This window comes from Cyrtonyx montezumae, unplaced genomic scaffold (assembly GCF_038088225.1).
Source record: "Cyrtonyx montezumae isolate F1298 unplaced genomic scaffold, pur_monq_1.0 scaffold_0, whole genome shotgun sequence".
In the NCBI taxonomy this organism is placed as follows: Eukaryota; Metazoa; Chordata; class Aves; order Galliformes; family Odontophoridae; genus Cyrtonyx; species Cyrtonyx montezumae.
In genome coordinates this window covers 24661083-24682858 of record NW_027071824.1, presented here as the reverse complement: position 1 = coordinate 24682858, position 21776 = coordinate 24661083, and the positions used below count along the sequence as shown (strand labels likewise).

General features: G+C 38.7%; 1 protein-coding gene across 1 annotated transcript in view; it reads left to right on the top strand.

Moving 5' to 3' along the window:
• Positions 1-21776, top strand: part of MAP3K21 (mitogen-activated protein kinase kinase kinase 21) — a 120053-nt gene extending 98277 nt beyond the window's left edge. Inside the window, exon 12 of the transcript XR_010621852.1 lies at positions 21766-21776. The gene's annotated coding sequence lies outside the window, so the exon portion shown is untranslated. The remainder of the gene's footprint in view (positions 1-21765) is intronic.

The following is a 21776-nucleotide window of genomic DNA, read 5'->3' as shown; positions in this document are numbered from 1 at the left end:
CTGAAAACTCACATCTATCACAGAAACACATGAAAGGATGCCAAATAAAATACGCTTCAATTCTGATTTCTGCAGGATAGAAAAAACTAAGAATGAAAGACCTTTAATTGGTGAAATTCCACAATAGGAGTTCTGTGATGGTCTGCTATTTTCTCAGGTGGTTAAATCCATCTACCTAGGAATGAATTGGGTCATAAAATATCAAGATGTTTTGAAAGGCATTTATAAGTAACTGAATATAATTTAAACCTGTCAAGATAATATGAAAATGTATTAGTAAATGAAATATGGATAGCAGAATGAATGGTTTATTCATTCTGCTGTTCATTATGCCCCATTTGAGCTGGATGAATATCTAGTTCAAACTTGGTTTCAGTCAAAACACAAGAAGTCATGTTGTACTCTTTCATTATATTATTTTCCATGTTACAGTCTGAATTCTTTGTTAGCTAATCTTTTAACGTTCACATCCATTATGACTGTGTCCAGTTCTGGGCTCCACAGTACAAAAAAAACAAACAGGGATCTCCTGGAAAGAGCCCAGCAGAGGGCCACAGAGATGATAAAGGGTGTGGAACACCTCTCTTCTGAGGAAAGGCTGAGAGACCTGGGTCTGTTCAGCCTTGAGAAAAGAAGACTCAGAGGGGATCTGATCCATGTCTATAAATATCTAAAGTGCAGGAGGCAAAGGGATGAGGCTGGACTCTTCTCAGCAGTGTGTGGTGATAGGACGAGGGGAAATGGCCACAAACTGAAGCATAGGAAGTTCTGCACGAATGTGTGCAGGAACTTCTTCACAGTACAGTAACAGAGCACTGGCACAGCTGCACAGAGAGGTGGTGGAGTCTCCTTCTCTGCAGACGTTCAAGACCTGCCTGGACACCTAACTGTGCAACCTGGGCTAGGGAGCTGCTTTGGCAGGGAGTTTGGGCTTAATGATCTCTAGAAGTCCCTTCCAACCTCCACAATTCTGTGATTCTGTGAAAAAAAATCAGGTGTAACTTAATGTATTTATATATGTGCACATATATGATTTTCCCTTTATAATTTCATGAGCCAAATCAAGAACTGAATCCTGCTGAGCACTAAGTAACTCTTCAGAAATGGAGCCACCATGAAATATTCTGTATAAATCTCTAATAAAATGAACTGGATTTTAGATTTTACAAGTAACAGCGACTTCACAAGGCTGTATATATTCAAAATAATCTCAGCAGCCTCAACACCTCTTTCATCAACATTATATAAAAAATCCTGTGCAAAAACTGATCAGTGTCTGAACTAGCATCTAAAAAGCCCTTTTCCATCTGAGGTCAGGTATCTCCCACCTCCCATACACACAATTTGAATTTTCAGTTCCTGGGTGATCGGGGCTGCGTTCTGGGAGCCAGGAGCTTGGGTTGTTCAGGGAACAGGCAGAGCAGAGGCTCTTTAGCCTTCCAGGCTCCTGGCCTGCCCCAAGGTAGGCTGTTTTATTCCAACCTGTAGAATCTTTAGAAATACTAAGGGACAGCTTGGTACTACAGGAAAAACAGATTCTGAAGCATCTACTTATTCTGTGAAATGAAAACATTTTTCCTTATTCAGCTCTAATTATGAAGCAGATTTCAATTGAGCGTTTTATGATGTGCAGAAATGTAATAGCCTTTATAAACCAGGGATTTAATATTGATGATTCCCAAAGTTTCAGAAGACTTCTAGACTTAGAACAGGAGTGTAGCCAGGACTGCTTATCCAGGGTTAGGGAAAAATCATGGATGGCCATTTGGTATCATAAAAAGAATAATGCAAATGGAATTTCCAACTATGTAAAGAAAAAGAACAGCAAAAGAAAGCCAAAATAAACTCAGGTTGAAGGTGTGCAATTTATAATCCCTACAGACTAGTGAACCATTCTGATCTTTCAGCTTCTTAGATATGTGGAAAAATAGAACATGAAAACACAGGCACCCGAAGACTAATGCTCTGCTGGCTTTCTCCTTACTTCTTGTTGGCCTTCCTGTGCACAGGGAGAAACCAGCTCCACGGAGTGGCCTGTGCGAGTGGCCTGACTTTGCTTACAGAAGGCTGAGTCCTGGCCACCTGAAACAGGTATCATCTCTCTAGCTGTTTTACCACCCTGAAAGTGACACTTGGTTTCAACCTTGGCTCTTCTGTTTTCAAAACATACCAAAAGAAAACAGGTCATACTTTCTTGCTTTGTTATACCTTCTTCATCTTGAATAAATCAAATGCAGCTTCATCCAACCAAGTGTGAATTATCTCCTAGTTAGTCAGCAGCACTTGGGAAGAAAATTGATATAGCCAGCGTATTTTAAACTGCTCAGTGTTCTCCACAATATGAAGGTTATTTGTCCAGTGACTGTCCCCTGTTTTGCCCTTATCACTTTTCTAAACCAATGAAACTAACTAATAAAACCATAGCTATTAATATGTCCAAGGAACTTTGAACAGTCTTTTGTTCATCTTCAACAGATCCCAATGCTTGATCATGAACAGTTAATTACCAGAATCCTGGCACTAAAAGAAAAGTGCAGCAAAAACTATCATCTAAATGTACATTCAGTAAGAAACTAAAAATTAATTCAGACTTCGGGATAGAGTACCACATCACTATTTTCTTCTTTGTCTTTCTAAATGCAAATTAATATGCTATCTTAAAGTAACTTAAAGTATTTATCTTAAAGTAATAAGCTTTCTGTCTGGAGTGAGGATATATTTCAAGGCATGTACTGATACTGACACATACTGGTACAGATATATCATCGGTGGTGGGTTTGTTAATCATCTTTAGGATTCAGAAGGTTGTTGTATAGCCATCAATTCTAGGGCTAATCTTGTGTAATTTACAGCTGAAAACAAAAGCTACCTCTTGCAGGTACAAGTAAAATCCAGAGGTTTCCAAAGTATGGGGCTTCCAGTGAATGGTACATAAATACAGATAGAAATCTGTTGGTCTTGAGTTCTCATCTTATTGTTCATTATGAGTGCAAGGTGGATTTTCAGTGCAGCTGAGGACAAACCAGTTTTACAACCATTGAGTACAGGTAAGTGATTATCAAGGCTGGGTGGTAAGTTTGCAGCAATTTCTTAACTCTTCCTTTCCCTTCTGCTCACTTGCATGTCAAGGAACAAACACCAGTGAGTCACCTCAGTTCCCATTGAACACCTTCAATCTTGTTAATTATGAAGCTAGTGCCCTGCTTGCTCTGTCTTTGTCTCACTGCGTTTTTCACATCTGGGGCTTTACAAGTGTGTTGCACAGAACAGCAGATGATCAAAGCAGTAAGGGACAAAATAATTAAAACCAGTACATAGAAGTAGGATCTGCGTCTCTTGTGGCATACAGCCTTAATCTCCAGTGGGCTGTACTTACACTGAGTTTAGTCAGCACAAGTGTATGCTTCCACATTCATCTGTGTGAATTGTGGCTGTTTTGTTTTATGTATCTGTACAATGACATTGCGACCCCTGCAGTAGTGTACCCTGTGTAGGCCTGGTCCTCTGGCAAGAAGCAGACATAAAAAACAAACAACACAGCAGGGCTGTATCAATATAACAGCAGACATCCCAGGCTGACAACTGCTCATTATGCAGCAGCGCAGCACTCAGAAACACCCACCGAGGGCCAGGCCCTGAGAAAGCTGTTTCTAATATAGCCTGAAGCAAAGTTTATTTTGGTCAGCCTGTGTTTCCTATTAAACAAAAATTTTAGCCACAACTATTCACCAAGTATATGCAAAGGAGTAAAATTAGTGACGTGGAACACTAGGTGCTGGAAGGTACAGCTTTTCTGTAGGAACCATTTTGTGTGTTAATGTGCGTTAACCTCAGTGCACCGAGAGCCAGTTTGACTTGCTGTGCTCACTGCAGGGTTAGCACAAGGAGAAAAATAGCATCTATTGATTCACTGATCTAGTAATTTATAGATTTTAGGGAGATATCCCCAAAGAGAAAAAGAGGAATGTCATTTATTGCATTCTGGAGATGGAACATGCAGAGAGTATACTCAGCAGACATTATCCTGTGTCTCTGTTTCTCATTTCTAACAGCCCCATATGTCATAGTAATTTAAAATTCAAGCTTTAATGGATTGCATTTACAGTTTCTCACCTCTAACTCAATTATCCACTAATTAGACCTCCAGTTAAAATATGATCAAAATTTCAGGAACTTGTAGGAATTAAAAGTACAAATTAAATCACTTTTCACTTTCTGTTTACATTATTTAAAAGAAGTGTCACAGGATAATTCAGTCTCTGGATGGAAATAGTTGTATCTTAATATGAAATGCCAGATCCCACTGTACTGTATCCAGCAGGTATGCCAGGAAAAACTGGCAATCCAGCCTCATTTTTATTGAAGGCTCTGTGTAGCCTTCCCAGTATCACCATCCTTATGGCCTGTTGCTCCCCCACACAGCTGTGATTTTGCTCCTACATCAGGGGCTTATCTGGCTTGTGTAGATCACACCAGCAAGTGGAACTGTCCTCTGTTTGGCTATTGACATCCTATCACTCCCAAGGATGCCAAACTGATCCTTCTCTTCCTCAGTTCACTGACAGTTTAATAATTAGAGTTCACCTATATGCAGCCCTAAAGCAGGCAGGGCAGAAGCTCTGAGGAGTGACGGCCACTCAGTACAGGCTGAGGGAGGCACAATGAACTGCTCAGCCTCTCCTCCCCTGTTTTACCACCCCAGCTCTCCTCTCAGCAAAGAACCAGCTTTGGAGGAGGCCACTGAGGCACGTTCATCAGATTTTTCCCAATGAAAATAGCTTTGCTCACATAAGCCTGCTGCATATGCTCAGAATATACAAGCTGAAGAACAGCATTTCTCTGCAGCAAGCTCTGTCTATGAGATTACTTTCTTCCTTTGCAGATCCCTCTGGATCTACTCCATTTCCTCTTACTTATTGTGCAATTAAGAACTAAAATGGGAATGTGATAGCTCAGCCTAATAGTGAGACCTTTGTGGATGGGCACTTCATTTCTCTCATATCTGTTGTAATGGCAAATCCCCACATCTATTCCCATGGTATATTGATATATTGATGTACTATGCTGCTGAGAAAGTCATTACCCTTCTCAAGGAATAGCTATGGTGTAGGCAGCTGCTGAAGGACTGAAAAGACAAGCTGTAACTTTTGAAATAAGAAAAAAAAAAAGAGAGAGAATGCAATTTTTGAAGGCTACAGCCATTTTCTCAAGGACAGCTGTGAATGGCAGTTATTACACACAAATAGAAGCCAGTAATAATGACAAGAAAGCAACAAATAAACACGGCAACAATGCCAACAAAATAGTATTCTGCTGCCAAGAAAATGCTTTATTTCTCATTAACATAATTATTGCTTAGAGTTTCAATTCCAAATGCTACAGAAAAAAAAAGTTATATCATGATTAAATATTTTGCCTTTTTTGGCAAGGAGACAAGCTTAGGGAAAGTAAAGCACAAATGCCATCACTCCCATGTTCTATAAAGGTATCTCCCTCATTTGAGGAATTGCCTTCTTATGTTGGCAGGCTGACGGAGATCCAAAATCAACACAAGCCCCTTGAAGAAGAGAGTTGCACCAAGGGGGACTTTTTATAATGGCCTGTAGAGACAGGACAAGGTGAAATGGCTTTAAGCTGGAAGAGGGTAGGTTTAGACTACATATTAGGAAGAAATTCTTTGCAATGAGTGTATTGAGACACTGGAACAGGTTGCCCATAGAGGTTACGGTTGACTCCTCCCTGGAAGCATTCAAGACCAGGCTGAATGGGTCTTTGAGCAACCTGGTCTAGAGGGAGGTGTTCCTGCTGACAGGAGGGGGGTTGGAACTAGATGATCTTTAAGGTCCCTTCCAACCCAAACCATTCTAGGATTCTATGAAGTTACAGCAGCAGAAGCAGTTCAATTTTAAGCCACCCAATGCTGTAAATGAGAATTTCATACTACCCTTTTTCCCTTCCAAAGAGAAGTCTGGGAGAAACACAGGCTTAAAATCTGGTAAAGGAAAAGTCCTGCAACTTTGATTTTACGAATATTTTTTTATCTGCTTCATTAAGTTTGGCTCACGTCTTTTCCAACAAAAGGTAGATTTGCTTGTTGCTTTCCTGGGAGGAAGGTAAAATGAATCTCCTGTTTGAGGAGCCTCATCAATTAAAAACTGGATACACCACAGGTAAGCCCTCTGGCAGCAGCTTACTGCTGATGGTATCATGTCCACCCATGTTTTATTGAAAGGGCTGATGTGGCATTACCTTTGAAAATCAATTCTTATGCACGGCAAATACTTTCATTTTAAGGAGCTACGTCCTATGGTAGACATCAAACTGCTGCAATGTCACTGTGGCTTTTTTGAGTCTGATAGCTGCTAGCTATAATTAGCAGTGCCCTTTATGCGACTGCCATGTCCCTGAGAGAAATCAGTGCTGCAGCTTTGTTTTACCTTACTTTCCTTACCTAGACTCTTGTTAATTGAAATGCAAATGCAGCCAAGAACTTCAGGCTTTGAAGCATATCTTATAGAGCTCCACTAATGTATGACAGTGTTTCATCTGTAATATGAGATGGTGGGGAATGAAGACGCATGCTCATACAATTGCCTGGGGATCCTTAAGGACTGGAAATGTTTAACAGGTTAGACAGATGTTTATCAGGTATTACATGGTACCATTTATTCAGCTGCTTGGACTATAACCCTCTTTAGATTCCCTTTTGACATATTTTGCAATGATTCTGTCCTTGTGGTATCATCATGTTACCTACAAAATATTTAGTAGACCTGAGGACCAGCAAAGTTTAACTGAGTTCTTCTGTGGATTCCCTTGTGTCAAATAAATTCTTTCAGAAAAAGAGCATCATTTTCTTTTGTCATAAATCTTATAGAACCAGAATACCTCTGAGATACCAAAAGATTTAATGAAAATTGGCTGTTCTGTGCAACAGTTATTAGACAAGGGCTGACATGCATATATGCAAGCAGGCAGTGAGAGGTTGTGAGTCTTGTTACACTGTGAAATCAAGCTGAATTACACAGCTGATGCAGCAGCCTTATCTGACAATTTAACAAATGACCACTGAGAGTAAAAGAGGAAAATCTATATAAGGTTTTAACTATACTGAATATGGAGTATATTTTTCAGTCCATTGAGGACACATTTTTTTCTGATATTCAGGCAATGTAAAGCCATTAGAATCCTTTCTAAATATTTTCCCATTTTTTGTTTGTTACTGGATTATGATACAGGAACCTGAGAGTACCACTGTATCTGATTCCTTTAGAGTAAGCACCACTGATAAAACAATTACCTTTCTCTCTACACTAAGGACTGTAATATGCACTAAGTGCTTATTGAGCAGGATTAAAATAAGGGATGGCTTAGTAGCATGAATTTTATGTGGGATTTTATTTCCCTGTGCTTCAATACTATCTACAGCTGAAGACAGAATGAACATCATAGATAATAAATGTGTGCATGAGTTCAGTGCTGATTATTCCTATTCATACACAGGAGAAGTCTTCGGGTTGTATTTGACTTTCTATATACAACAATATTGGAGTGCATCCACTCTAAAGTCTCCTGTCAGAAAATCATAGGCAATTGCATCAGAGAATGCTGATTACCTGTGGTTTTTCAGAGGTCTATTGATAACAACAAGCAAACAGGGCTAAATTCCATGACTCTTCATATTATTACAGGGACTGCAATATTACAGGATGTCCGATATGTGAAAAGTCAAGCAAAAGTCGGAGCCAGAAAGGCAGGTATGTCAGGAATAGAGGATACAATTCACTGCAGGAATTAGAGGATTTATGGAAATGAGATAAGATTTTATTCCTAGAAGGTGTGTGTGTGTGTAGGTCAACATGCGCGCACACACTCATTCTACGATTGTGAGAGCATACTGTAATCATTAGCTGTCATTCTTGAATTTAGTTCCTCATTCTCCATGGTAATATTAGCATTCTGAAAGGAGAAAGGAAAGAAGAGGTCTCTGACATGTGAACTAAGCAAAAATTTCTGCTGATTTTGAAAGCATACACAATAGTATTGGGCTTGTGGCTTGGAAACTGAGTAATTCAGAAACATACGTAGGGCTGGTAGAGATGCTCATTTTCTTTTTCCCTGTGTGATTCATTTTAGTTAATTGGTGTTTGCCCCTTGTTTGATGCAATTCATGACTCAGGGAGAACTGTGATGTATTATGAAAATAAGGGTTTCACTTTTCAACATGGTTTTAAAGAACAATCCTTCAGAAGGGTTTTTTTTTTTCCTAATGGAGAACTCTGGAGGGACCAGCTCTAATGTCTTTGTTTGCAACAGAATGTCACAGCCACACTTTGTAAGGTCAAAAGTGTGGTAGTTCATAGATACGTTCATTGTAATGCTCTTTTTTCTTTGAATTATTATTTCTTCTTCACAAGGTGTTAAAATGTGAGTTGGTGTGCAAAAAGGAGACATTACTACTGTAGGCAGACAGTTTAATCATAGAATAGAATAACCCAAGCTGAAAGAGACCCACAAAAATCATAGATCCCAAACCCTCACTCCACACTGCACCACCCAAAATCCAAATCCTATGTCTGAGAGTGTTGTCCAAATGTTCTTTGAATTCTATCAGCTTGGGGCCATGACCACAGCCCTGGGCAGACTATATCAGGGCTTTTAGATGCCAGGGCAGATTTCCGATCTCAGGTTTCCTTGGTTATCTTTTCTGCAAACAGCCATTTTTCTTACCAGAAATAGTATTCCCCTGTTTCTGATCATTCTTTTTGTACCGTGTCAACTCAGAGCTTGAGATCATCATATTTGTCATGGAAGCAGAAATCATTTAAATTTGACTTTAATATCCTTTTGCTTCTAAACTTGTCATCTCTATCAATTGTCTGCATTTTCATGGAGAACTAGAAGTATCTGGGGTCATTTGTAAGGGATATTTCTGTAATGGTACATAACTTGAACTTCCATGCTGTCCACTGCTTTACAGACTTCATGCTTTAAATTGCAAGGTTTTTAGATTTGTATTCCTTGGATCAGGCAAGTTTTTGCTGATCCTCCTCAGAACAAACATCTCCTTAGGCATATTGCTGAAATAGCCAAGAAATATCCCTGCTATTTTGGGATTCCAGGAGAGCCTAAAATTAATCATGAGCAGGATAGTAGATATTTCCTTTGACATCATTTTTTTCTGGAGAATATATGTCAATGGTTGCTAGTGTCATTGCATTTGATTTTTAGCTCTGATTTCTTGGATTTATGCATCTCTAAATTAACTGTAAAGACCTTTCAACTCATATGAGTGCATTGCTATGCTTATAGTCCTCACAATGTTGTACTGAGGAATTTCGACAAAAGGCTTTTCTCTACTACACGTATTGGCTGCTGCTTACCACAAGGTCACCACGCGTCATTGTGCATTTATTCCAACCTACTTCATTTTTGACCTCTCTTTCACTGTAGCTGGATATTTAAAAACTAATGTGATTGAGAAAACATGTTTGGTGTGGCGAGAATAAAAAAAAAAATCAACTCTCTCTTCCAGAAAACTTGATGCATGGAAGCAGATAATCAAGAGGCCTCTTAAGAGCTCACATAAACCTCTGCAGTGGAGCAGGCAGGGGGAGCTCACCCTGTGGTGTGTGCACACCAGTGGTAGGGCTTATTGGCCATGTGAAAAGATGTGGAAGGAGGCCACTGCTTCTTCCACATGTTCCCAACCTGATTTCAGATGATTTAATGGGTAGGCTGAAAACCAGTGGGAGCAGTCTCTGTGAGTAGAAGACTATAAATATGATTTGCCCATTCAGTAGCTTGGAGTCTCCTGTTGTACCCTGTTACCCGCTGATGTCTTCTATCAGCCTCTGAGATGGGAGATGATCCTGCTGTATGCCTGTTTCCACGTTGAATTGAGCATCCAACCCTTACTCCTATTTCAAATGGTAAGGGAAGCACACTGCCTGCATCATGCCCACCCCTATAATCTTTTCTGGGATGGGTCTGGAAGGTTGGATGTAGTATGCTGCTGCTGGGAACAGCAGCATGCAGACCACTCCAGCCCAACTGTTCTGGTTATTGGGAGAAGAGTGGTGGAAGATGAAAAGAATGAGAAAATGCTTGTGGTTTTGTTTTTTAAGTGTTTGTTTTTAATTAGCAGTCTACAGGAAATTCTTTATGCAAAATGTTTTTTTTCTATTGTTCTAAACTCCCTCGTGACATCCATTGATGTAGTGGGCTAACTGATGCAATGTACTAATACTGGATACAAGTCCACAGTTTCCAGGGTAGGTAGCATTTTAATATTTCAAATATGGTCTGCTTGTCAGAGCTGTTTTCCATCTTTTCACACCAATACAGCAGGGAATTTATGTGACTAGTGGAACTACTGGTCTCCCTGCAGACTATCTTGTGTTCAGTAACTCAGCACTGTTTTCAAAACCCAGGCAGCGAATGCAAATGATCTGGATGCATAAGTCTTCAGTGGAGAGGGAAAAAGGCAAAGCTGGTATGCAATGAAAGGATGAACCACTGGTCTCCAGATATCTCAGTGTCTTCTCCTCCCGCATGCTCTTTGAAGTAACTGATCCACTTTCACAGTCTTTCTGAGGTACGCCAACTCCACAGCTCTTTGCTGTTTTCTGTTAACCAAAAGAAGATTCTTGCCAGGAATCTTTTATGATTAAAGCATTAAGGCACATCATTTGCAATCAAGAGGGAATCACTTTTGATTTCCTAGTCTTTAGAGGCATGAAATATGTGTTCCTAGCTCTGGGGTAGGGATAACCATAGCTGTGTTTATACATGTTATGTTTATTTACTCCAAAGACTGAAGAAAAGAAGCTTCACCCCTTCTGAAGTTTATCTGTCTGAGTTTAGTGCTGGTACAAGAAACTGAAGTGTCAGCCTTCGCCTTTGGAGTTGTCTCATTTCTGATTCAAAATTTCTTACATTTTTTTCCCTTTGAATTTGATGAAACTAAGAGCAAGCAAGTCAATATCAGGAATGTTCTATCATCTTGATCATAACCCGAGTGGAGTGGTAACACCAGCAGCAACAGATTTCATCCAGTTCCGATAGAAAACACATAATCTTCCCCCAGCCTCTTCATGGAGTGTTGCAGTGTGAAACAGAAGGGCACTTACACATCACCTGCAACCAAGGCTCAGTTCAGATGCTCAGGATCACTCCTTTAAGAGACTCCCTCTGTCTTCACTTATGCTGTCATCTTCTGAAAGTGCTTCCTTCACCATGACTGCTGAGAGGGGAGACTTAAAACTTCAGCACTGTCAAGAGGTGCATAAAGTCAAATTTTGCAAACACCCTACAGAGCCCCATCAGAACCATTCACAATCTCTTCCATTCCACTATCTCCTTTGGGATACATATTTCTGGAGCTGTTATATCATATATTTGATATTTTCCCTTGTTTTAAGTCTTTCCTACATTTTAAGTGTTCATAATCAGCAGTTCATTTTACAGCACCATTCTGATTTCTTGATTTTCAAACTTTCTTTTCTTTGTTTAGTACACTATAGAGAGACATATAAAAAGTGAGCCTCTCCCAGTCATTTTGAGTCATCATTAGTTTCACCCATTTCTCACTTTTAATTGCCCTGTTATCTCTCTAGTTCCATTCCCATTCCAATATATTAAGAAGAAAAAAAAATCCAGCCTTCTGTTTTCTTCTAGCCCCCTTGGCTAACAGTAACTCATTCTGGGGTTTTAATTGCAATTTTAATTAAGACTGCCTCAACCCAATTGGCTCAGAGCCTTTCATCATGCATAGCAGCTTTTAGTATGCAGTGCAGTGCAAGTCAGTCAGCAGGGACAGCCTGTGCACAGAGGCTGTAGGGACAGAGTGGAGCATCTAATATGTTTTGCTTTACAAACCTGGGTAGGGAATAAAGAGATGAAAGGTAATTTCTTATCTGTATCATTCACGTATCAGTTCATTTTGTCAATACAATGCTATGTCAGTTCTCTGTCTTCTCAGCTCATTTTGTGAGATAATAATACTGAGCCTCCTTATGGCCCGATCTAATCACCACTCCCTTAATCTTTGCAGCATTTCCTCATGTAGGCACTAGACAGCCCTCCTCTGCTCCATCAGTAGCAGTTATTGTGTTTGCAGAATACCAGGGGGGACTTCCTTCCCTCTTGTAGGTGCCACAAACCCTATATCAGTTGCCTGTCCTGACCTAACCCCCTCCCTTCTCTTCTACACCTTTTGAACACCTTCTAGGTGGCCCAGGACAAAGGTACACACTCTCATCTAGGAACAGAGAAAACCTGAGCTTGGCAGTTGTACCATCTAAAGCAGAGCAGTCATGTATCATTAATGCTTAGCTTTTAAAGCCTAAAAGACACCTATTACAGATGTGTTTCATGATTCGCTATTACTTCACTGTATATGAGTCATCTTACCGACCCTGCACTAACATGAAATCCAGATTTTTGTTAATAGGAATTATGTTTAAAGGGTTGTGAGCGGGTGCTCCTGCCACTGCAGTTGACTAAAAAAATGCATTATTTCATTTCTAAGAGTACAGAGATTTTAGCTTTGATAACACAGCCTAAATCTAACTTGAGTATTTACTTTTTGCACCTTTCATCTTTACTGGCAAACAGATTCACTTCCTACCTTAAAGCTTGTTAGAATACTCCTACAATATATTCAGTTACATATAGTGTGGAGCTTTTACTACATTTATATATTCCCAAAAAATTCTGAGAAGAAAAAAACAGTGACTGTTCAAATATACAAATGATTCTCCTTCCTCTAACTGTTCTGAGAGCTACTGGTGTTCATAAAATGCTCTTAGTTTCTCTGATGAATTATGAGCTTTAAGAACAGTCACCACTTCTATTCACAACTAAACCCCATGTCTCATAACTATTTTGGCACCAAGTTCTACAGATTTCATAATGTGTTAGAAAAACATTATGAGGGTAATTAGCTTAGGAAAAGCAACATGGACTTTATGCAAACAAGCTGATGTTCTTCATTTATTTCAACATTTTCAGGAAAATCAATTTGGGAAGAAATTTATTCCACAAGTTTCTCACCAGCAGCCAGGAGCTTGAGACAATCACTGAGACAGGTGACTCAAACACCATGTTCAGAATCTGATATCTGATACCCTGGTATCAGATCAGCTTTTCCTGTAGTGAGGATATGAATCAGGTTCTGAGGACCAAATCATCACAAGGACAGAACCCACAGGTTCCTTCTACCCCTTCCCTCACAGTGACAGTCTCAACAATGAGAAACAGAGCAGCTACAACAAATAAATTTAGGAATACTTAAATAGCTTTCAACAGATTATTGGGATTCTGAAGTTAGTTTACAGTGGAAACTTATCTTCTCTGATATAACACTCAGCATGATTTGTTCCTCAGAAGATCCAACAAAAGTGCCAGAAATTAGACAATCCCAAATGTCACCTTTTCAGTGCCTGTTGTTATCCTCCAAAGCCATTCAGTTTTACAGGCAGTCCCATGAGTAAATGGAAATTTTGTTCCAAACAAGAAATAACCACAGGCTAATGCTTTATAAATAACTGCAATACCCATTCTTTCTCTTTCCCTCAAAGGTGTGCAGGATTTGATAGAAGCTTGTCCGCATAGCAGAACTCCAGGAGTAAATACGAAACATAAATGAAGCTAATCCATTCATCACAGCTACTGTGCCAGATTGTGTAGATGGCAGGCATTTTATCATACCTTGCACAATCAAGTTTTGAAATGGCTTACTTTCTTCATGCACCTACAGTATCTAGTTAACTTCAGCTATCATGAATCTCCTGAGGTTCCTCTCTGGGATTCACTTCTGAAGTACCACTCTTCAGCTTTCCTTACCAAACAAAAAGGAAAAAAAAAAGAAAAAAAAAGAAAAAAAAGAGAATGCTGTGAGAAAGGAAGAGGTATGTATAACGGCAGGCAAGCTGCCCTCTCAACAGAAACTAAGTTAGCTACACTGAACTGTGAATAAGGCTCAATGACTGTAAAACAGCAGGTGTTCATAGCATTTTGGCTCCTCAGACTTGATGCTGTAGTGCAGAAATGAATCAGTAGAGCTGGTTTCAAAGAGAGGTCATAACATCTAATAGTGCAATTGCAGGTCTCACCAGCTCGGGAACACACAAAGCCCTCTAAAAATCACTACATTGCCTATACAACCAAGTTCAACACCTACATTTATGCTTTTCAGCAAGAATCACAAATCAATTTTTGTGACATTGTCCAAGATGGCAAATCCAGGCGACATACAAAGAGCTTTAGTTCTGATTGTAAGGAATTTTTCTGTTTTCATTGATTCCGGGACAGATAAAAGACAGCAGTAAAAAAAAAAAAAAAATCTTTGCCTCCAGAGTTTCAGAAGATACTTGAGATGGCCAAGTTTCATGTAATTTTCAAAACTTCACTGAGCCACTTTGGAATCCTTTCATTCAGAATTATTTGTAAGTTACTGTTGGTAATACATTAACTTCATCAGTTACTTTACAAATCCTTAACTTTCACAATCATTATACTTACTGACATATGCATACCAAAATCTTTTAGCTATTTTCTTCTACCTTTTCCCAGTAGTGAAAACTTTGCTTTCTGTCTTTCTATTTCTTTTCTTTGTATGACATTTTTTTCTTTGAAAGAGCATTTTAAAAAACATTCAATAAAATGTATTTATTAGAAAATGAAAACTCTTGTAGGCTTTTGAAGTGCCCTAAGTGCCCTGTGCAGTTTAGAGAATTGCATCTTCTATAGAATGCTGCAGAAAGTCTCAAGAGTACTACAAAAGGATATTCACAACTCTTCAAAGGTTTCAATAGTAATTTTCAGCAGAATCTTTTCAATGTGTCTGTAATTCTCTTATAACTTTAATAAGGCCTCTTGGGACAATCCTAATGCATTCTGGTTTTGAGTGCTCCATTTGCTTGGAAGTTCATGGTCTAAAGACCAGAATGTTACAAATCCAAGACTCTTATTCTTACACTATTTGGGAAATATCAATGTGCATTAGCATGAGTGTATAGGCAAAAAATGGAAATTAGGTACTATTTGTGTGTGAGGTCTTTTCATCTGTGGGATTGGACTGAAAATGAGACTGTATTGTGTGAAACCACTTAGGTTTTGGTGGATGTGGAGTTGGACTAACTCAAAAAGAAGAAGCTCCTTTTCAATTTTTACACTTTTGTATAACTTCTGTAAACCTATTCTGGCTGCTTCTTGTTCTTTGCATTTTCTTTGTTTGTCCATTTTTAAATAACCAGGCAGGCACACTATTTTAGTTCAATTTGTTCTTCAATATTGATTTTTTAGGCTGACATATGATTTATTCCCATGGCTGTTTGCAGTGACAGGTCTTTGAAGCCTGGAGCTCTTGATAAAAGAAAATGTGCTGTTTCCTCCAGCCACACTGTCTGGAAGCCAGGAGGGCAAGGCAGGCCAGGCCACCTGATCTTCTCACTGTGGAGATGAAGGCTCTGCTTACAAGACAATTTAATGAATAGAACTCAAGCCCGTTGTGTATGTCTTAATTAGATTTGGAATATCTGAATTTACCACTATAAGGTATAAAATGTGTTAAAATGGGAGATGCTGCCTTACCTACCTAACACCACAAATGACAGTATTCTTTCTTTCTTTCTTTCAAAGCAAGACTCTGAAGTTCATAGTTGGATCAGATTATATTTTCAAGTATAGACAGGGTTTATTTATACTGAGATGTGACTTTTACATTTTATTTCTGGCTAACAAGGGGAACTATTTCTTCTAAAAATAAAAGGTCCTAAAGGGGAAATATTTCCATTGCTTTCTATACCAATTGGTTCAAACACAAACCCAACGAGTGAACACTTGAGAACAGAAAAGGCAACAGCAGTGTGTAAGGGTAGTGCAGCTCTGCTTTTCTCGGGGCTGTGACCCACAGCTACAGAGCAGGAGACACCAATATCTAAAATGCAAATAACTCCTGGAGCACCTAGCATTGACCTCAGAGCAGCTGGAACAGAAAATAAACTCAATCTACCCAAAGACTAATAGGTGGCCACGTGGGATAAGCCATCTGCATTTGGTCTTCTTTACTCTGACCAGTGCTGGAAGGGGAAAGGTTCATAGAGGCTCCATAGCTCCATGGCTGCTACCATCTGTTAGAGCAGGAAGTGTCTAACAGCAGGACATAAGGCAGAGGGCCGAGGTGGCCAGGGAACACAGTAGTTCCCTCATGTTCCTCCCTTCTTCTTACATAATCCCCCTGTCCACACACTGTATGCTGTAGGAATATCCAGAAGGCATTAAACACAAAAAATATTTTGGTAATTAGACAAAATATTGCATGATATCAACAGTTTCTGCAGGAGCCACCTCCTACGGTTCAGATTCTTTTTCAGATTCTTTCTCAGACATACAAGCCTCAGCTTGTAAACAGCCATCACAAGAGCAATAATAATAATAATAATAATAAAACCTACACCCATAAGAGATGGCATTGTTGTGATATTAAAAGTAATGGACAAAAAAAAAAAAAAAAAACAAGCAACAAACCAAAAAGCAATATCTAGTCAGTTAGCATCTTTTCTGTAAAAGCACAGATGTATAAATATCTTCTATATCAGTAACCTTTATCCTTTATTTATATAGTAAGGCTACAGAACAAAAGAAAATAGGACAGTTGCTGAAATTCCATTACTGTGTAAATGGAGTAAATAACATTTCATATACACAAGCATTACTTGTAAAATACGTAATACAGCTACTAAAATTCTCTGCTATCCTTCACTACAGAAGAATCATTTTCCTCCCAAGTCTGTATCACACAACAGTATGTAGAGAAAAGCAAACAATAACAAATCATGCTGATGGAATGAGAAGAAACTAGTCAACAAACACACAACTGTTAGATAGTCTTTTTTAGGCAAACTCTTTTGAAAGCATGCAGTGGGTCTGTAGTTTTAATAAGAGGAAGGCTTATTTTGAAACTATATTTCTTGAGTACTATAGTCTGGAGACATGCTAAAATGTACAAAAAAGAACCTAATTTTAACCTAATTATAGACAGATTTTCATACACATCAGACAATACAATTTCCTCTGTGCTTTAGTGATGCTATATTTAATATTTTTTCTTGAGTATTCTACTTTCATAATCAAAACCATTTTGATACAAAATATTCAGTTTTCTGCCTTAACATCAAGCGGAAGAAATATGTTTCAGGGACTTCATTTGTGGGGCTGGAGGGGAGATCTTTTCCTGCTGCAAAACATTGAGCCATTTGTCAACAACTTAAGATAAAAAAGAAGTATCTTGGGAGTGGAGTCACAAAAGTATATTGCACAATTGTATGTAAAATACTATGATATATATTTTTCATTAATATTTAATGCCTTAGGATAGTTAAAATCAGCTTTTCTTCAGTGTAAACTTCCCAGAAGACAGGCGGGATTTATATGGTCCTCCAGTAACAGCACATTTTGTTCTCCTGAAATAATGTCTATCTATCACAGGATATGAACGGGAATGTCTAAACTTACTGAAGCCTGTGGCTAAAAATTTCAGAGTACCTACCTGCCAGCCCCTGAATTACTGTTTAGGAATCAAACCACAAACCACTCGGCTCTCCTAGGGTGCTGTGCCCTTTTTTGTAATGCTCCTTTGGGTCCTTTCACCTGTAGAAATACTCATACAGATGCACTGCCATGGGCCATGCATTGTTGTACAGTAACATTCACTGCATATGTTACACATTTCCATCACAGCTCAGATGCCACTGAGCATCTCTTCCACATGCTGCTGAAAATTTACTTTGAATGTGCTTTGTTTCTTGACGTATTTAGTGGCAGTAAACAACTGGTCCCATCACTGTTTTCTCTTCCAAGCATGACAGAGCACTAAGCAGCAGCTAGTGGCTCCAGCCATTGAGGATTAGAGGCAGAGGATGCCAGCAAGTAATTCATGAGACTGCAAAAACTGCTATGAACAACTTTTTAATGATTACAGTAGGGCTTTGCTGCCACTCTTTATTTACTGTGTTATTAAATGTCTATCCACATCTCTTGGTGATTAGGTTTCAAAGTAATTTTCTGTTTCTGTAACTCAATATTCCAGATCTAAATTGAGGGAAATAGAACTTTACTTTTTCGTTCTCTGAAAGGTACAAAGCTTGTAGCTGCTAACAAATGGGGTAAGACTGTTTAAACTTTCATGTCAGAAATTAGACAAAAAGCCAGATATGAGTGCTCTTAAAGTTTCATTTACTTCTCATGCCCCACATTAATTGCACAGGGTTTCTCATTGCCGCATGTAGAACCAAATCCTGGTTAGAGCTGGGCATTCATTTGCAAGTAGATCACACAGCTGCACAGCCTGTACAGACCTGAACTACGGCATTCTCAGCTGGTGAACACTCAGCTCTGCCATCAGGCTCTGTAGAAAATAAATTCTAAATTCAAGATCATAAAGAAACTTGAAGAAGGCAGAGAGCAGTCAGGAAAGAAAAAAGCAACTAGATCATATTAGCAGTCTTTGGAACATTGATTTTGGCTGATTAATTTTCAGAGAATTAAAAATGTAGTTACAGCTGGGGATTTCTTTTGTTCATTAAGAAAAAAAAGGTCAAGAATTGGCCAGTGTTAATGACTTTCTCACAGCATAAGGGTCCTTGGGCATACCTCGTGTGGATACAAACAAGCAATTGGTTTTGAGGAGCCAGAAACAACTGATACCAGTTGCTTATCTCGTACTATCATCTGACTTTCTCAATTTCCACTGTGAGCAAATTGGAGCTCTGTAGTACTGGTAGCATTGTAGAACTGTTCTACAACCAGCCAGCCTTGCAGTAGATTTGTTGAAAGCCATCCACCAAGTGATAGGAATCAACTGTTTGTTTTGAGGTTGTTTGAGGGAAGAAGGCTTTTATCAGCAAAACTGAATATAGCCAACCTTGTTTTCTTTCTGGCAGCTTGATCTTAGCCACACATTGGAGCATGTCTTGGAGATATTAATACAGCTGTTTGTTTGTGGAGCTGCATAAGCTCAGATGTCCTGTTAACACTTCTGAGAGGTGGCAGAGGAGAAAGAAGCAGATTGTAAGCTTGAGGACTGGAGGTCTCTGAGATCCACATTGGTGTTGCCCTCCTGTAATGTGGAGCCACTAGCACTAGTGGCTGCACAGTGAAAGCAAGAAAAGATCTTGCTTCTGGTGCAGACTTGTCAATAGCTAACAGCCTCAATGATTGTTTATCGATGAAAAGGAAAGTTTGGAAGATGTGTGGTGTTAGGAGGTTAATGATGTGAGACTCTAGGGTGCAGACTGTAATCATGTTAGTATATTATTATGGCAGTGCACATTAATAATTCAGAGGTTTGATATACTTGGTGTTGATTAAAAGAATTAATCCAGCCAGCTCAATGAGGGCAATGTGCTAGCTGGCAGGCACTAGTAAACAAGAATGCAGAACACTGTAATCACCTGTAAGGATAAATATCGGTGACATATTTCTGAATGGTAGCAAGCAGATCCCAGAAAGATAGCAAACACTGCCATTGCCTATTTCTGGCCTGCTAGAACAGCTGTGGTGTCCACAATAGCACTTGGGAGGACAAAAAAAAAATCAAAGGATCAGGGACTGCCCAGTGGAGGAAGAGGCATTTCAGCAACAAAAGAAAAGAAAGATTTGACAAGCACAGAAAGTATTGGTGAGAGAACCTTTAATAGGAGGAGGGAAGGAAGAGTCAAAATAAGCTGAAAGCTGCAGGGTTAAAATAAAGTAAGAGAAAATCAAACCAGAAAGATCTGACACTGGGAGAAAGATCATTTCATAGGCCACAGTATAGAAATGCTTAATATCAGCAAGGCCAAACATTTAGTATGTATCATCATGCACCACAGTTATGAAAAAAATTAACTTTCCTGTATCGTATTCTGGTTCTCCATTTCTCCTTGTAATCAAACACAGACTAACTAATGAAGATATATAGCCAACAAGATATTTCTTCTAGAAGCAATACATTCCATTTTGACTCATTAATGGATTTTGGATGCACTGAATTTTATCAGCAGATTTACTTTTTGGTCCCCAACATTGGCTTGCACTGTAGCAGGTAAATTATATTCAACAATAGTTCTTTGTCAAGAAGAAACCTTTCATGTAGTGTGGCAGCTGTACAAAAGCCTTTGTATTTTATTGTCAAACTAGACATGGTAAGAACGTAACAGCAGTGAAATAGAAGATGTTAGCACTATTTATTTTTTCAAACAATTTATTTCTATTGACTACTAACATTGAAAGATATTTTAATATCCGGTAATGTTAGGTTTTTCTGCTTCCTTCTTCCTTCTCTGTGCACCACCCAGAAAAAAAAAGTCTGTTTACACAGTAAAGAGAAAGTAGATAATTGTCATTGAGGCATATTTCTCATAACTTAATTAAAACTTTTTTCTTTTTTTTTTAATGTTTATGAGAGACCTGATATTGACTTAAGGAAAAAACAGAAGTCCATCTTAAGCTGCAAGTTCATAAGGAGCAACACAGTGTTGTATATAAGCTGTCCTGGAAATAATTTAACATCAAATGTGTTTCATTTGCAAAATGATGCTAATGGCCAATTCTGCTGCCTGAGGTGATGCCTAGGACTTCCAGTCATAATTAAGACCTTTTTGTAGTAGTCACATATAGAAAGTGTCAGTAGCTTTCAAACAAAATACAAGAGGAGGAAGACAGCACACAGAGACAGGTCACAGGTTAAGCTAAACAGATATTTCTCAGTAACTGTGTATGCTGCTTGTTCCTTCTTTGTTCAGTGCTGCACAGCACACAAAACACTCCTCAGAACTTGGGAGAGCTCATTAATGAAAGTACAGCTTGAAACATATGTTCAGTGTTTAATTTATTTCTTTTTCCTGTTCATTAAAATATAGAAATTGTTTTGAGGACTGCAGTAGGAGAAGTGGGGTTTAGCCAAAAGCATGAAATTATTTGTTTAAATAAAGAGGTGGGGAAGGTAGAGAAAATTATCATACAACATAAAATCAGAATACATAGTTGCTAAATGCTCAGAAGGGTTGCAAATTAGTCCCCAGCCTCACCTTCATCAAGTATTTCGTCAGTCTCTTAAGACGAAGTATGAGAGACCAGAAGAGAAAAGGTGGCAATGTGAGAAACATATATTTTTTTCCCCTGGAAACTGAATTTTTCATATATATATTTTATTCTCAATTCCCAGGAAGATTAAAGACTTCTTTGAAGGATAGCAGCCTGGATTCTGGGAAAGAGATTTCACGAGGAAGGAGAGGGAGTGAACTTCTGGCATACATTGTCATTGTTTCCTTTATGTGTCTTAATAGATAGATGGGACAGGATCAGTTCACTTATACTTTTTTTTTTTTTTTTTTGCCATAACAGCAAGGAAAAAAAAAAAAAAGGTTCTTTCTTTCCTTCTTCCTTCCTTTTGATACTATTAGATATAAATCATTCAGCCCAATAGCATAAAATACCCCCTCATATTAAAGCTATCTCACATCACAGAACTTCTTCTGCTGTGATGCTCTTTTTATCCAAGTGTATCCTTTCAGAGGAAAGCGTAAAATTTGGCTTCAGCCAAACAGTAATTTTTTCAGATCTTAAAATATCTCACATAATTCAAGTTTTACAAAGTTATCTGTTTTAAGCGACAAAATGGTCCTTTTGTACTTCTGATAAATTTGCTAGGTTGATTGAGAGCCAGTGGGTGAAAATAGGACTCAAATTCAGTTTTGATTGATGAGTCAGATGACACAGTTGAGAAAAAG